The sequence below is a fragment of the Cebus imitator genome, unplaced genomic scaffold (assembly GCF_001604975.1).
Source record: "Cebus imitator isolate Cc_AM_T3 unplaced genomic scaffold, Cebus_imitator-1.0 Scaffold104, whole genome shotgun sequence".
Taxonomy (NCBI): domain Eukaryota; kingdom Metazoa; phylum Chordata; class Mammalia; order Primates; family Cebidae; genus Cebus; species Cebus imitator.
The window spans coordinates 1,140,131-1,158,369 of NW_016107419.1; the positions used below are offsets into that span (position 1 = coordinate 1,140,131).

The window sequence follows — 18,239 nt, forward strand, 5'->3', positions numbered from 1 at the left end:
TAGGTAAGATATCAAACTGAAGCACAAGCACCATAAAAATATCTAAAAAGAATTTTTTAGAAAGTCATTCTGAAATTCCAAACTACATTATAGTTAAAAAACAACTTTATAAAATAATTAGTCCTCAACAACTACTGATGTTTTATGAAAAGACAACTTTTTCCCTCCAAAATGAAATTAAGTTAGATTCCAAATACAGTCTTCATCCTTAGCCCATATAAACAATGAGTCAACCAAGTTTATGATCACTTTAGTTCATTAGTACAGAAAATTATTACCACTTTCCACTTTCTGCTTTTACTACACCAACCTGTCTATATAATTTATCTTTGATGGAATCAGAAAATCAAATTCAATAATTATTCTCTGAGAAACATCACTAAATCACAAGGCTGTAAGGTACTAGTCAATCTCTTAGCTCTAGGCAGAGCTACTACGTATATACTACTCTGAAGAGGTAACTTTACATTATTAAAAATATTCACATGTAGATTTCTTTCTGAAACAGACTGATGGTGCTTTGTGACAAAGTCCAACAAACCTGACCAATAAAAACATACCATAAGTCAAACTTTTCTGAATCTCACTTTCTAATTACACAGAATTTATTTACTTTGGCATATACTAAGTAGAGTTAGAGAGAGCTGACAACTTCCTTTCAGCTTTCTTAAATTTTTTCTAGAATAAAGCATAGTGTAAATATATATTACTTTCCTTAAGTGACAAGACATGGCTCTTTATTTAAAAAGACATAGAACAGAGATTCCCAATTTTGTGTTCACATATCAAAGGAATCTAGGAATTCTAGGAAATTGTACACTAAAATAAAAATATATGCATTCCATACTCACATGTTTCAGGGGAAATGGGCTGTAAGATTTTGTTAGGTTTTTAAAGGGCTCTGACTTCTCATGCAGTTTAAGAAACTTTGATAAATTACACTCAAGAAATCCAACTGAACAAGCAGAACTAATCCTTCTAAATTAAATGTGTAAATGAGCATTCTTTCTTCTCATGTAAAATGAGTAATAGCAACTTGAAGGGATATTCCAACTACAGGATGAAATAATGCATACCAGACACATGATATAACACCTGGCCTATTATTGTCAGTAATAGTAATAATAGCTCAAAAGAGCTCCTCAAATAACTATGGGATTCCACCTTTGTTTACTGTTTCATAATTTCATAATATTAATTTTCATTTAGCCATGCCTTCTAAAATAGATCAGTATCACAAACTACATATTTCTGTATTATTTTCAAAATGAAAATGTAAAGTACAAGTTTTAGAATTCTGCTACATACCTCTGGAGTCTGCATTTCTCAAAAAGCCATACTGGTCCCTTCTCACACACTGTACTTACTTGGAATAGAGTCAGATATAGTAAATATTTGGCTTTAATTTTTTTATGTAAATAATGTCATTTCATTTATCAGTCTTTCATTTATTTAATAGTATACAAACAAAACATCTAAATTTGAAGACTCTAACAAGGGATCACATTTTTTTAAAAAGTAATGCACATAATACTTTTATTTTTAAAAATCATTTTCTCTACTCCTTCCAGGTATTTTTCTGGAGATATAAAGATACAATAACCATTCATACATACATATCCTTCAAAAAGAAAAAGATTATTCTCACCTTTAAAATAACTCACAATATTACAAACAATATGACAAAACCCTCCAAGATTGTGGTGACTTAAATACTCATTTAAAAAATGACAAGTGAATTCTTAACAAAACCTAAAGATACTCAGTGAGGAAAAAGGCTTGCTAATACATATAAAATGACAGCATACGACAACTATACAAGTGGTTCCTAACTACTTCAAATGTAAAGAATGTTTTCTATTCTTCTCATAGAAGTTACATTTTATGTATTCACACAGTAAAAAAATACACAGCTGTAGGTTTTATGCAAAAAGGCAAAGAAGTAAAGAGAAGCATAGTTTAGCATTCAGAGTACTGTAATGAAAAGGATATGAGTGGAATAGAGTTCATGTAAGAACTATGAAGAGAAGGACAACAGGTACAGAACAAATTATGTTAAGAAATTTTCAAATGTTTCACCCCAAGAGTGGCATTTAGGTAAGTATTTTATAAAAAATAATTCTAACAGCATAGAAAATAAATTAGAGTTATGGATGATTCTACTGGGGTGATAATAATGGGAATATACAATTAGAAATAATAAAAGTAATAAAAATTAAAATTATACTATGTAAAATACTGGAAGAGTAAAAATTGTAGGATAAGTCAAATATATTATCTAAAGATCAAATCTAATAACTAGAATTCATTAATTCAATCAACACCAAAAATTCATTGTTTCTTATGGGTCAGGACTATGTTAGGCACTGAGTAAAGTGCTGAATAAAGAAGTCAAGGACCTTCCCTCTTGAAAATCATGTTAATAGAAGTGATAAAATAAACTATTAAATATAAAATTTAATGTATAAAAATTAGTGTATAAACAAAAAATAAAGCAAGTGATGGGAATAAAACAAATAACACTATTTTAAGTGTATTCAGAGAACACTAAGGAGGCAGCATTTAAAAGAAGAATGAAATGAAGTAAGTGTACTATCTGGGGTTTTAGCATACTGTATACAGATAGATAGCAGATGGTAGATTAAGAGCAAGCCTTGAGGCAGGAATATGTGATCAAAAATCTAACCTGCAGTCAGATCATATTGGGCCTTCTAAGCCATAATAAGGACTTCAGGTTTGTTTTTGTTTTTACTGTTTTAGAAAGACGCTACAATATTTGACTGAGGTAGAGCTGTGGCGAAACGAACTTCACTGTAGCTAGGAAGAATAAAACTACTAGGCAAAACTGGTAAAATGTACATAATTAGATATCAGGTGGCACTTTCCCCATTGCCCAGGGGCTGGCAATTAGAACCCAAGACTAACAACAAAGGCATCTATCAAGGATTTTATATTTGGAAGACAGACTTAAACAAGTGAGAGCCAACTCTACCTCCACAACTTAAATATCTTTACCTTCCTCAGTTCCTTCTTATCCCAGAAGTGCCTTCTCCTGCCTCCATCAGGAGGCAATCATCAGACTTTGCTTCACTGACTTAGTGTAGCTGAACAGTGCTGTTGCTGAGAGTCCAAATCAGGGAAGAGTTCATCTAAAAGATTAGCAAGAAGGGAAGACTGGTATCTCACCTCTCAGTTGGACCTCTGCTTGTGTGTTAGACTTGCATATTATCCCATGCCCATTTCCCTTCTCTGTGCCCATTTGAAGAGACACAGAAAAGACATGGAGTCGGAAGACAGGGTACAGATAACTGGGATTCCCTCTCTGCAAAAGCAAAGAGTATAGTGAGTGTGAAAGTAGCTGAACTTGAGCCCCCAGTTGATGGAGACACAAGCAGCCAGAGGTCGTGAATATACCAGAGAGGTAAAAACTGAGAAAGAGTAGAAAAAGACAATCCAGAAATGGTTGCTATGACATTCCAAAAACAACTGCCACACCCCCCACCAAAGTTTTTTACATGTGCTTCATCAGAGAGCTAGTAATCTCCCTATCCTCATAGGAGGAGGACTAGGCCAGGCCTGGTGGCTCAAACCTGTAATCCCAGCACTTTGCAGGGCTGAGGTGGGCAGATCACTTGAGGCCAGGGTTCAAGACCAGCCTGGCCTACATGGTAAATCTTCTTTTCTATTACAAATACAAGTAACTGGCTGGGCATGGTGGTATGCACCTGTAATTCCAGCTTCTCGGGAGGCTGAGGCAGGTGAATTGCTTGAACCTGGGAGGCAGAGGCTTCACTGAGCCAAGATCATACCACTGCACTCCAGCCTGGGTAACGGAGTGAGACTCTGTCTCAAAAAAGGAAGGAAGGAAGGAAGGAGGGAAGGAGGGAGGGAAGGAGGGAGAGAAAGAAAGGAGGGATGGAGGGAGGGAGGGAGAGGGAGGGAGGGAGAAGAAAGGTACAGTCAGTGTGAGGGAGTGGAGCAGACACAGAAAAAGAGGGAACAAAAGCTACTACTTACTTTAGAAAGCCGTTTCTCTTTCTACCTTTCCCCTTACTTCATCAACACACAGAATAAGAAACAGGTGTATGAGTGAAAAACAGATCATTCTCCACTCATTGGACTGAGCAAAGAGAATGACTAGGCTTCAATCTCTTCCAACACTCTATAATCTCCTAGAAAAGTCCAAGTCACACTGACTAAAAGAAGAGAAATTGAGTTTAAAGTTGGCTATGAGATGAAAATTCAAGTTAAATGGACTTTACTGCATTAAACTCAGATTAAACTGAAGTGTCCAGAAATCTATAACATCATCTTGAGATGAGTAGAAGAAACAAAAAAGAGTGATTTGACTAATTGTAAACAAAAAAGGTCACACTGGAGAAAGAACAAACAAACAAAAAAACCACTCCATGTTCCTGTTCCCATTTAATACTCCATCCCAATTCATACCGTGCTATAAAATTGTTAGTACCAACAAGGTAGTGATTTTGACTATTCATTTACCTAAAACATTCTATGATTACCAGGCTGAATACAATTATCACATTCTTACTTCTTATTATTATGAACAACGAGCAGTTACGTAACTATGGCTATTTTGCAGAGAATTTCTTAGTATTTTCCTTGTGTATAAAAGGTACAGAAATATTTGTCCATTTGTAAATAGTAATATTAAGCAATTAAATAACATGGAAATATTTTGTGCATTTGTAGAAAATATTAGGTTTTACAGAAGCTAAAAAGTAATGTCTCCTAAATAAGACACCAAACTTAGAAGCTTGCAGATCAAAAAGGCTCTACAGCAGCACAGACTAAAAAAGAAAGAAAAAAGAGTTTAGAAGGATCCTTGCCTTAAGGAACACTTTTCAATATTCATGTTTCAGTAACCTAAAATACAATTTTAGGGAATATTTTCCTCTGACTCATAGTTTAATAACAGGATCTTCCTCTAAATGGAATCATGCTCTCTCCAGGCATTTAATAGTTAAATTAATATTTAATGGGCATTCTCTTAAAAATAAGGCACTTCCTTTTAAATAAATTAAGGTATCAGTATTTTGTGTGATTAAATTATGCCTGGCCTTGTCTCTTTTTAAATGTCACACTTTTGAGAATACAGAATCCTATTACATTGATGTTTATAACTGTTCATGTAATGTTCTCATTCATTTAACAATCACTCATTACCCTAAATTATGACATGTATATTCAACACATATTTTATCAGTCATTCCCTCTCAGAAGCACAACATACTGAAGAGAAAGTAATGTGAGTCAAAACTACAAAACTAAGTTCTAAATTTATGCCTTTTTTCTACTCTACTTTCTCACAGGATTTAAAAAGAAATATCAGTCACAAGTAAACTGAAAAATGTAAGAAAAATCATGGAAACTTAATTCATCAAAACTAACATGTTAATTCACTGTTAGTTAATAATATCAACCTACATAACTTGACAAAAATCAAGTTGTGATGAAACACTTCTAAGCTTTCCTAGCTTAAGTCATATTTAATTCAACAATAGTTATTACTTATGTCAACCAGGAATACATAATCTGCTACTATAATTTGTTATCAAAAAATTATTGATGTTACTTCTAAGACTTACCACGTTAACATTTCATATAATTGTGCAAAAAGTGGTTGTTCTAACATCAAAAACTGGAAAAAGTTTGGTATAAAACTATCAAAATATGTTTATGATCTATGTGAGTAGAACCACAATACTCCAATGAAAGAAATCAAAGACAATCTAAGTAAATGGCCTATTCCATGTACTCAGAGAGGAAGACTCGTTGTTAAGATGTCAGATCTTCCCAACTTGATCTATAGATGCAATGTAATACCTATCAAAGACCCAGCAAGTTACTTTGCAGATATCTATGAACTGATTCTAAAGATTTATACAAAAAAGCAAAAGACCCAGAATATTAAAGGAAAATAACAAAGCTATAAGACTAACAGTATCCAATTTCAAAACTTTATAAAACTATAGTAATCAAGAGAGTGTGGTAATGGTAAAATAACAGACAAATTGATCAATGAAACAGAAATTAAGAAAGCCCAGAAAAAAACCCACATCAACATAGTCAACCGATTTTTCACTAAGGAGAGGAAGTAATTCAATAGAGTAATGATAGTTCATTTCAACAAATAGTGCTGGAACAACTGGACATCCACATGCAAAAAAAAAAAAAAAAAAAAAACCAAAAAAAAAAAAAAAAAAAAAAAAAAAAAACCAACCTAATCTAAATATAAATCATAAACCTTTCACAAAAATTAACTCAAAATATATCAAAAATAAAACTACAACTCCTAGAGGACAACACCAGAGAAAATCAGGGTGAAATTGTGCTTAACATTGACATTTTAGATACAACACCAAAAGCAGATCCATGTAAGAACAAAATTGATCAGTTGGACGTCATTAAAATAAAAACTTCTGCTTTATAGAAAACACTATTAAAAGAATGAAAAGATAAGCCACAGATATGGAAAAACACATGCCTCATAACGTACTAGTATCCAAAATGTTAGAAAAAACACTATAATTCAACAATTAGAAAATAACACAATTTAAATATGGGCAAAATGTCTTTAAAAGACACCTCACTAAACAGATGAAATTATGTGAAACAAGCATATGAAAAGATGCTCAATATCTTATGTATATTAGGACTGTCATAATAAAGTACTACAAACTGGGTGGCTCAAGTACTTGAAGTTTAAGAAGGAATAAGATGTTGTCAGGGGTGATTCCTTTTGAGAGATGTATCTTTCCAGGCCTCTCTCCTTGGCTTGTAGATGGCAGTCCATGTTTCTATGGTATTCTTTCTGTGTACACATCTCCGTATACATTTCTCGTTTTATAAGGACACCAGTCATAATCTATTCAAACTTACCGTAATAACCTTTCCTTAACTTGATATACATCTCCAAATAAGGTCACATTCTGAGGTACTTGGATTCAAGACTTTAACACATCAATTTTGTGGGGATATAGTATCTCCTTAGGAAAGCGCAAATTCAAACAACAATGAGATATCAATACACACCTATTAGAATAGTTAAAATCCAAAACACTGACATCACCATATACTGGTGAGGTGATGGAACAATGAAGGGAATTGCTGGTGGGAATGCAAAATAGATGAACCACTTTGTTTTTTTAGTTTTTTGACACAGTCTCACCTTGTTGCCCAGGCTTGAGTGCAGGCTGCTCACTGCAGCTTCTACATCCCACCGCCCAGTTGCAAGTGATCCCCCCACCTCAGCCTCCCAAGCAGCAGGGACTACAGGCACATGCTACAATGACTGGCTATTTTTTTGTTTGTTTGTTTTTGTATTTTCTGCATATACGGGGTTTTGCCACGATGTCCAGGCTGGTCCTGGACTCCTGAGCTCAAGCTATCTGCCCATCTCTGCCTCCCAAAGTGCTAGGATTACAGGCATGAGCCACTGTGCTTGGTCCACTACAGCCATTTTGGAAGACAATTTAACTGTTTTCTTACAAAACGAAGCATACTTTTAACATGTTCCTGGTATTTACAAAAATGAATTAAAAACTTATGCCTACAGGAAAACCAGCAAACAAAAGTTTATATCAGCTTTATTAAGGACTGTCCAAACTTGGAAGCAAAGATGTCCTACATACAGGTGGATGGATAAACAAATGGTGATACATCTATACAATGGAATATTATTTAGTGATAAAAAGATGTGAGCTAACATGCCATAAAAAGAGAGAGAGAGGAACCTTAAATGCATGTTGTTAAATGAAAAACAAAACAAAACAAAACAAAACTCGATCTAAAAAGGCTACCAACTGTATGATTCCAACTAAATGATGATCTGGAAAAGGCAATATAGAGAAAGTAAATGATAGTGGTTACCAAGAGAGACTCAGAGGGAAAAAAGGAGGAATGGACAGGTAAAAAACAGGGAGATTTTGTTTTTACAAATATATAATGACATTTACCCATAAGTGCATGTCATTAAATATTTGTAAAAACATATAAAATGTACAACATAATGAGTGAATACCAAGATACGTCATAGACGTCAGTTAATAAGCATGTCTCCATTTTGGCTCATCAATTGTAACAACTGTAACACACTAACTGTCCAAACTTGGAAGCAAAGATGTCCTTCAAGACAGGTGGATGGCTAAATAAAGTGGATAATAATAAGTTGATAATAATAAGACAAACTGTGTTAGGAGCAGAGGGAGTCTGGGCAAAAAGAAATATATGGCAACACCCTGGACTTTCTGCTAAATTTTTTATAAACTTAAAACTGCTCTAAAAATGGTCTATTAATTAAAGAAAAGTAGTTATTCTACTAAGAGGGTCAGGAAGTAAAGGAATTAGGATACTTACATGGAAATAGAAGTAAACTAAAAAATTTAACTGCAAATGGTGACAATATTGTTTTTTCAGTAATAGTCAATAATCCATAACATAATGTATGACAAGCTATGACATAACACTCAATAATAAAAGTATAATTTCTATATAGGAAAGTTATTTTCTGAAAAAAGATTTAGATAGTCCATTTTGCAACATTTAACAAAATGCTATTTTCATTTCAGAAAGCCAGATAATGCCTTAGACACAATAATATTGATATGTAAGGTTTTTTTAAAATATTCATACTATACTTACTTTAATCATTCTAAAATTCTCTAGTCTATATAATTATATTAGGATGGAACTAGGTAATATTATTATTTAAGCAAAGTAAAACAGAAAATTTTGATTAGAAGAACACAAGGATAATTTCCCCTCCTTGCCTACATATCAGGCACCTCACTTGTATGCAAAAGAAAACTTATAGGGAGAAGATGATTTTACATTAACTTGGAGATAAATTTTCAGCAAGAAAGAAGTAGTTTTATACCCTTTAATATTAAAAAAAAAGTAGAGATTATTTCTCTGAAGTATTACATTCATCCATACTCCTGGTACTATCACTACTCTATATAATGTTCTCATTTAATTGTCCTTTGCCACTTCTATGACTATAATGCATCTTTCCAAAAAAAGGAAATTGTAATCAATTTTAGAAAAACATAAAATATATTGGTAGCCACATTAAAGAGTAGAAAGGCCGTTTGGAATCTAACAAATGTGGAATTTATTCTTACTGTCATCATTTATTGGATACTGGTTAGTATAACTCTGGGAATGTTATTTAACCACTATTTTGGAAAATGGGATAACTGTAAAGGTTAATGCCATTCTAATATGATGTAGACAGGTTTTTTACATGAGATCCTCTTATTATTAATTGCTGTTGACATTTACAAATCTAAATATCCATAAATTATATTCAAGATCAATTCCATAACAAATATACATGGAATATTATTCAACAACAACAAAGAATAAAAACCTGTCATTTGTAGCAACATGGATGGAACTGGTAGTCATTAAGTGAAATAAGCCAAGCACAGAAAGACCAATATTGCATGTTCTCACTGATATATGAGAGCTAAAACAGTGCATCTCATGGAGACCGAGGGTAGACTGCTGGTTATCAGAGGCTGGAAAGGGTTGAGTTGGGGGTTAAAAAGAAGTTGATTAATGGGTACAAATATACAGTTTGATAGTGTTTGATATCAGTACAGTGACTTTAATAACCTTTTGTGTATTTCAAATTAGTTATAAAAGGATAGTTTGAGAATTTCTAGCATAAAGCAAAGATAAATATTTAAGGGGATGAATACCCTAATTACAACGATGTGATATTTAAAAATTATGCAAAATTACAATAATTTAATACATTTTGTATAATTTGTAAATATGTACATCTATAACACGTACATATTGATAATATGTACATTTACTATATATCAATTGAAATATAATGTTTAAAGACAGATCATATACCAAACTTATGACTCTGAGACTATCTCCCTATTTTAAGGATGTCTGAGAGGTGAATGAATTTTTTAGAACTCTTTAAAAATGTCTATAACATGATTGGTCATATTTAATAATACATGTCTTCAAATAATTTTCTCAAAGGAAAAAGATTATAGCTTGATCTACCAAAAAGTTGTAGAAATGTATTAGTGAAATCAGTAATTGTATAAATTTAGTAAAATGAAGGTTTTATTGAATAAGAATATATACATTTGCTTTTTGCCTATGTCACATAAAGAAACTGTCAAACAAAGTGGTGTTCTACAACTTCCTGAGGCTTTGGGGGATAAAAATCAAGTAACAGCAGTCTTCTTCAAGTAATAGAAAAATTAGTTTAGGTATAAAACTGCCCATTTTGAGGTTTTATCTAATTTTTAATATTTGATGACTCCACCAGTTGTCTATACTATAATAGAATCTATCAGATTTTGCATAAAATTCTATTAGTCTAACGTGGTAGTTGTAAGGACAGACTTTAGAGATGGAATGTAAGGAAATCTCATCCCTGTCTCTAATTGTATAGATATTAGAAACATATATACTTACACACATACACATATATATACCAGACATATACATTTACATATATAAAGGAATACACACATACAATGTGGGCAAATTAATCTTAGTGGTATCTCTGCCTCATATATTTATTGCATGAATTAATTCAACTGACACATGAAAAGCATGTAGTTTTAACCATCTCTGGCTTGCAGTAAATTTCATATAACTATTATTATTATTACTGCTGCTGCTTTTATTAATGTTAAATTTAATATACTAACATGTCCAGTGTCCTAAAGAATATTATTTCCAAATGCTCTTTTACAGCAAAGACAACATGGTGCGGGGTCAGGGGATGGTTTCGAGATGAAACTGTTCTACCTCAGAACATCAGGCATTAGCTGGATTCTCATAAGAAGTGTGCAACCTAGATCCCTCGGATACTCAGTTCATAACAGGGTTTCTGTCCCGAGAGAATCTAATGCCACCACTGATCTGACAGGAAGCGGAGCTCAGGTTGTAATGCTTGCTAGCCCAGCAGCTCACCTCCTGCTGTGTGGCCCAGTTCTTAACCGGACCGGACTGGAGCAGAGTAGGGGACCCCTGCTCTATTACTTGAATAAGCTGAATAAGTTTGAGGACTACTGACACTGAAACATAACAAGCATAGCATTTTAAAATACACTTGGAATTTCTAGAGGATGTAGAAGAACTGAGAGTACGAAAGTACCTTTTGTCACTAAATCCTTTGAACTCTCTTGATTTTGAAATCTATTTGCATGTCACATAAGATTCGTGAGTAGAGATAATAGAAATGCATCCTACCACAAACCTTTATTCTTTAACAGCAGCAGCTGACACAGGAGAATAATTTCCTGCTTCACTGTGCTGACAGCACATCGTCTAAATTCAGAAATTACATCCTCAGCAGGACGGCAATAGGTTTCTATCTATACTAAAGAAAGAAAATAGAAAAATTACGCAAAATAGAGGTGACTTATTATTATAAAAAATCAAATGGTATTGAACAGTTTCTTTTAAACTGGTGAAATGACACACTAAATATACTAAATTTACATTTAAATTTCAAGTATTTGGCTAGAATGCTTCTTAAAGAAATAAAAGTTTTGTCTATTTATAATGTTTGATACTTCCAAGCAAATATTATATTTCTCCTACTCTCAAATTTTTAAACAACAAAAAAATTTCTAATGAGATCAGCTCTAACGTATTAGTTTTCTGATTTTAATAATTCCTAGTGTGTTAGAACACTGTGTCCTAGTTCAGTCAGTTAATGCCAATTCTTTAAAAACATATTTAGGAGAATGGTGTTAAGTGATAATCATTTATATTAAAGTTTTGTTCTGTTTCCAGAAAAATTATTCTTCACTCAATAAATTATAATCTTCATGTTTTGTGTATGCTGCATATTTATAAGCTGCTAGGTTTTTATTTTAGTTATATGAAAATCTAGTAACTTGCCTTATTGGAAGTCATTTTTAAGGTGTCATATTAGTTTAAGCAACTTAGATGTCCTAAAGAAGTATGTATTATAGGCTTCTGGTCCATACTGATAAAGTAAAAGTATCGAGAACTCAGGTTCTACAAGCAGTTCCTGGATTCAAATCTTTCTATCACTTACTAGCCATATGAAATTAGTTACTTATTCTGCTTCCTCATTTGTATAATAAGTATAATAGTAGTATCTAATGGGATTGGTTTGAGTATTAAATGAAAATCTATATAAAAGCACTTAGAAAAAGTCTAGCATATAGTAAGGTACTCCACAAATGCTAGCTAGCTGTGTTTCTGCTGCTAAGCATGGCAGATAAGCACACATACTAAACTTCACTACCTTCTGAAACATCACTAAAATGACAAAATAGTATAAAATCAGAAAGGCAAGAAGAAGGATGAGGGAAACAACAGAAACAAGAAATTCAATGTCGTTTTGGAAAACGAAAAACTGAAGCAGAATAACTAGGGATACACTCCACACAGGACAGAAAGCTGAAAACAAGGTAACAGAAATTGATAATGCCAATAGCAAGATAATTTGCCTAATGAAACCCCAGAAAGACAGCAATAATGTTAGTGCTGAATACTGAGGGAAACCCTAAAGATCTATATAGAGAACATTTTGCCACATAGTTTTACTATCCTATGCTACATATTCCCTTTTACCCCTAGAAGTTCAGAATATTAGCTATCTTGACCCAGAAATGTTCCTAAAATACGACTAATAGGCAAAACACAGGGAAGAGTCAAGGGACGAGGTTAAATTGGACTGAAGTGGTTCCTAAATGCTAGCAGGCAGATATATACCACATAGAAAGAATATCTGAAAATCCAGTAATAAAAGTTTAAGAACTCAGATGACAGACATACAGCTACCATTATACAGAATCCCCAGCTTTTTGCCTGATCACAATAATGAAGCTACTTAAGCAACAAGTCTTGCCACCAGACACACAACTTTCAACGAAATCAGTAGCACCACATTAAGCCAAAGCTCTGATAAAAAGTCTCCAACGCTAAAGACTAAAACCAAAATAAACAAATAAAGATACTCAGAGGAAACACATTACAAAAAGCAGAAGCAACCTTAAGGCAAAACAATTAACATCTTCACAGACATCAGAATTGATAGTTACAGCCACAAAATAAGAACGATATGTCACATTAAAAAAAAATTATAACGGGGTGGGGGAAGGAAAATCAATCAGAGAAACAGTAAGAAATTTTAGAAAATGAAAATAACTCAAATAAAATATTCAATGAAAGAAAAAGCTTAGTCTCTGAATAACTACAATTTAAAAATTTTTTAATGAAAAAAGAGAGAGAAAATAAGAAAATCAGATGACAAATCCAGCCCAACATATGACCTATGACCAGTGACAGAGAATAGTAAAATGAGAGAACAGAACAGACTGCCTTCATAATTCTGAACCAAAATTATTTTCAGTCTACAATTATATATATAAGTTTATAATCAATTAAATGTGAGAATGATGATATATTCAAGTATGCAAGCTTCTATGACTCCTTTATCATGATGCATCTGAAAAATATATTGCTATAAAACAAAGGATTAAAAAAAAAAGTAGAAGCAAGCATGGGATTCAGGAAACAGAGGATCCAGCACTATAGAAACAGCAGAAGCTCCAGCATAAGCCCAGGTATGGGTTTCATGAGAGTTTTCAGAGATTTATTCTGTTTACATCCCAAAACTCAAATACCTTTAGACCTAAAAAAGCCTTCATCTAGTGGTTTTTACGTTGTATCCAAACTAGTTTCTTCTAGTCTTACATATAAAACCTCAACTCTGTGAAGTATGCACTATTATTTTCACCATTCTACAGATGAGAAAATAAAGGTACAACAAGGCAAGTTAGTAAGTAGGAGTGGAAATTTTGACCCTGGCAATTTAGTTCCAGAACTCATGGTCCTTAGTGATTTGCTCTACTGTATGCATTATAAAACTATTGAGCACAACCCATTGTCTTTAATTATTTGGAAATCATTTCAGAAACTCATAGGGCCTGACACACATAACTTCACCATTTCACAAAAATTGTGTATCTTACAAACCATGGTACTTCAGATTTGATGAACAGGTAGTTAACGGCAGTTAACAGCATAATAGCACTTACAATGCATCAGGCACTATTCCAACTGCTTATACATATACACTAATTCAATCCTCACAACAATCCCATGAGGTGGATACAGTTATTATCTTTACTTTAAACATGAGAAAATGGAAGCACAGGTTAAGTAGATTGCTGGAGTTCAAGTAGATACTATGTGGCAGAAAAAGGATTCAAACTTCAGGAGCAAGTTTGGCCCCAGAGACCGAGTTTTTAAATATCATACAGTACTGCTAAAGGTTTTACATACACCATCACTAGCTACTGCTCCTTGTGATAGACAAATTAACACATCCATTTTTATATCAGGAAATTGTAAAACAGAGATATCAAGGAACTTGTACAAAATTCACAGAGTTTGCAAGAGACAAAACAGAGATTAAAACCCAGTTCTGCCTCACTTTGAAGCCTTTGAAATTGGCAATAACCAACGCTATTTTACTATATAATATATAAACAATATGGTTAGGGACTTTTTTAATTGTAAAAATACGTCCAACAGGTATGTCTGGTTTAGTGTTTCTATGAGATAAACAAATACACTTAAACCTTTAAGTACCCAAATTTTAAATGCATTTAAGGAAATCTTTCTACAATGCATCACACATATACCTAACTTCTTTAAATGTAATGAATACAATTCAAATATATTTTGATGATTTTGATATATTTTGATATTTTGATGGTTCATCACTGTGATAAGCAGTAATGACACTGTGTGGGAAAGTAGCTACAGTTGTAGAGTGTACAAGATAAAATTTAAGAGCTATTGAAGTTAACAGGAGTCCTGTAAATTTGAAAAAGACCATGCTGAGAGAATTCACTTTTGTAGTTAGTCTTTGCCTCAGAAAAAAAAAAAACCACAATATCTGCTTGACTTTGCTTTCTATCTACTCTCACTGTACTTTTAGACTCCTGCACTATTGTAAGAACAAAATGTTAACCTTTTTGAAATCTAGGTAGCTATTTGAGTTATCATCAGCCCTCAAAAGAGAACCTGTGGAACTATCCTATAACATATGGATTTCTGGTATCTCACAGTGCCTAGAGGTCTGTTAATCACCCATCCCATACTTCAAATCACAAAGGTGTTCTATCTTGTCCCTCAGCTGGCTGTTTTCTGTTCTCTTGTATATCCACTGCTATCCCAGCGTATTCCTAACTTCCACAGTACATCACTCTCTTTCCTTTTGTTTCTTTAACCATGTTTCATTTTGCGTATCCAGTCTGTCATTTCTTGGCTTCCACGTCAAAAGATCAAAAATTCAGTGTGATATGATAGCCAAAAAGTGGCAAGAAACTTGATAGACAAGAAAAAGGTGAACCATGAATTCATTTATTTTTGTAATCTAGCAATGAGCACTGTGCCATAGTATAGACTAAGTGACATGGTATAGACTAAGTGATACTGTGTGGAATCAAACTGACTACATAAAATACAAGCAAATCACCAACAAATGGATAAGCTAACACCAGTACCACCATATTCTCTCATTCATTAGCTTTCTTTTTAATCTTTAATACTGGATTAGTACTGAAAACGTGACAAAAGACAAAAGAAGGAAGAGAATGCAAACTGAATGGCATTCTTAAATAATTACACAGGAGGCTGAGGTGGGTGGATCACGAGGTCAGGAGATCGAGACCTTCCTGGCCAACATGGTGAAACCCGTCTCTACTAAAAATACAAAAATTAGCTGGGCATTTTAGTAGATGCCTGTAGTCCCAGCTACTTGGGAGGCTGAGACAGGAGAATTGTTTGAACCCGGGAGGCAGAAGTTGCAGTGAGCTGAGATTGTGCCACTCCACCCTGGTGACAATGCGAGACTCGTCTCAAAAAGTAAATAAAATAAAATAAAATAATTAGTATATTACAAAATGGGCTTTCATATAGAAAAAATATAATGATTTAGAAAAGTGATCTATGTTTGTTTTAAGGGTATTTAAATGAGCAGAAAGAAAAAAAACGATGCAATTTAAAGACAGGCAGGATATGTTTCATGGTAAACAAAGGGATGAAAATACAATCTGGATGCTAAAATTATATGAATGATGAAATATTCCTTCAGGGTCACGGTAAAATAAAAGACTATAAAATGCCCTAGGGAATGAATAACAAAACAGCTTAGTAAAATCTTAAAAATGCAATGACGAAAGAGTGCAAGCAGTGTTTAAAGTTACTAAGAGACATAATACATTAAAACAGCCACAATTTCTAAGAAAATATCAAACTTATTTAGAAGGCTATTAACAAACCATATTATCACTAACTTCAAATTCCAGGTTTAATTTATTGTCATCAAATAAGAGTTACCATTAATAATCAATTATACACAGAGTGTACTTACAAACATGTGCTCTCTAGTTGGGCTCCAATGATTATAAATGAGTACCTTGGAAAGTGATTTCACTCTTTGTGCTTCAGTTGTCTATCTATAAGAATAGATCCTTCTTCATAAAGTTTTTGAAAAGACTAAGTAATATATACACAGTTTGCTGAATATGGCTTTGCAAATAGTAAACATTTATTAGTTAACTATTATTATTATCATTATTTCCCTACAACTTCCTATTCATCTATTAGCGTACCTCTCAGCTAATAAGGAAATAAATCCCATAATATGGCTAAGGCTACAGATGCAAAAATTGTAAAACCAAAAGTAAAATAATAGATACTAAGAAACAGAACCCACCATAATCTTCTTTCTCACTTGGCATTTCTTATTGAAAATGGCAATTTGTGTCATCAATAAAAATTGTGGAAACACAGAACTCATCATAATAAGGAAAACGTTACTATGTTAGAACACAGCAAAAATAAATGCATTTACCTATTTTTTAAAGGCTAAATGCTACTTTTTAAAGTCTTCCTTCAGAAACCAATCCTTAGATAAACATTCCATTTTTCTCCCTCTCTTCTACAAAAAGCTAGAAGCTGAGAATATAGTTACTATCTTCAAAACTGCTTGGAAGTACCTTTTTCATAGGATAAGCACATAAAATACATGAAAATGCAAGAAATTACTTTGATTTTCTATAAAAACACTTGCCTTCAATCAAGCTTGCCTTTCCCAAAAACCTTCCAAAATGACGCCAAATTATAATCCAAAAATCAATACATTAAAGCATATACTTTGAGCTTAAATTTTAAAATCCTATAAAAATAATGTAGAGTATAATCAATTATAATTGTAATTCATGAAAAATGCCTTCAGAAAAATGTACAGTTTCTCTTATTTGTACTATCCTATAATATTTAGATGACTTGTTTGAATTTTTTTTTTTTTTTTTTTTGAGACAGAGTTTTCCTGTTACCCAAGCTGCAATGCAGTGGTACAATCTTCGCTCACTGTAGCCGGGACCTCTTGGGCTCAAACGATCCTCCTACCTCAGCCTCCCAAGTAGACTACAGGCATGCATCACCACACTCAAATAATTCTGCTTATTTTTTGTAGAGAGGAGGTCTTGCTATGTTACCCAGGCTGGTCTTGAACTCCTGGATTCAAGCGATCCTCCTGACTCAATCTCTCAAACTGCCTGAATTATATGCATGAGTCACTGCACCCGACTATGTCTTACTTGATTTAAATAGTTCGACAGTGGTTAGAGTAACCCAATCTGGAGAACAATAAGATCACTTCCGTTTTTCATATGGCTATTCTTCTGCACCTGTTTCATTTCTAGTCTTCTGCTTCATTAACTTTCCATTTCCTCAAATATATTAAATCTGAAATAGTCATCTCAAAATGCTAACAATCTGATAACATTTTAAGCAACTTTTTTCTTGCTCAAGATAAACTAGTTATGCTTTTTAAAACTATTTTTTTCATTTGGTTATCAACAAAGCTCGCTGAACTACTGCACCTTTATACAGATTAACCAATATTACAGTCATTTCTGTCTGTATTCGAAACATCTAAAAGAGTTTCTTGATATTTACTGTGTGATACCTCCCAATAAACAAAAATAGTGATAAGACTGATAAAGGATAAAATCAAGTAAAATGTAACAATGAAAAGGGAATCATGGGAACTGCTGAGATCTTGGAAAAAGGTAGGCTGATATATTTGGATAATAAGAGAGGTTTAGGTAAAACAGAAAATGTCCATGTTTGTTTTGAGAATCCTAGTATATTTACAGTAGGTTTTTGACACATAT

General features: G+C 33.1%; 1 protein-coding gene across 7 annotated transcripts in view; it reads right to left on the bottom strand.

Moving 5' to 3' along the window:
• The window catches only part of NOVA1 (NOVA alternative splicing regulator 1), a 136,560-nt gene that overhangs the window by 93,783 nt on the left and 24,538 nt on the right, over window positions 1–18,239 (bottom strand). The gene's annotated exons all lie outside the window — the stretch shown is intronic.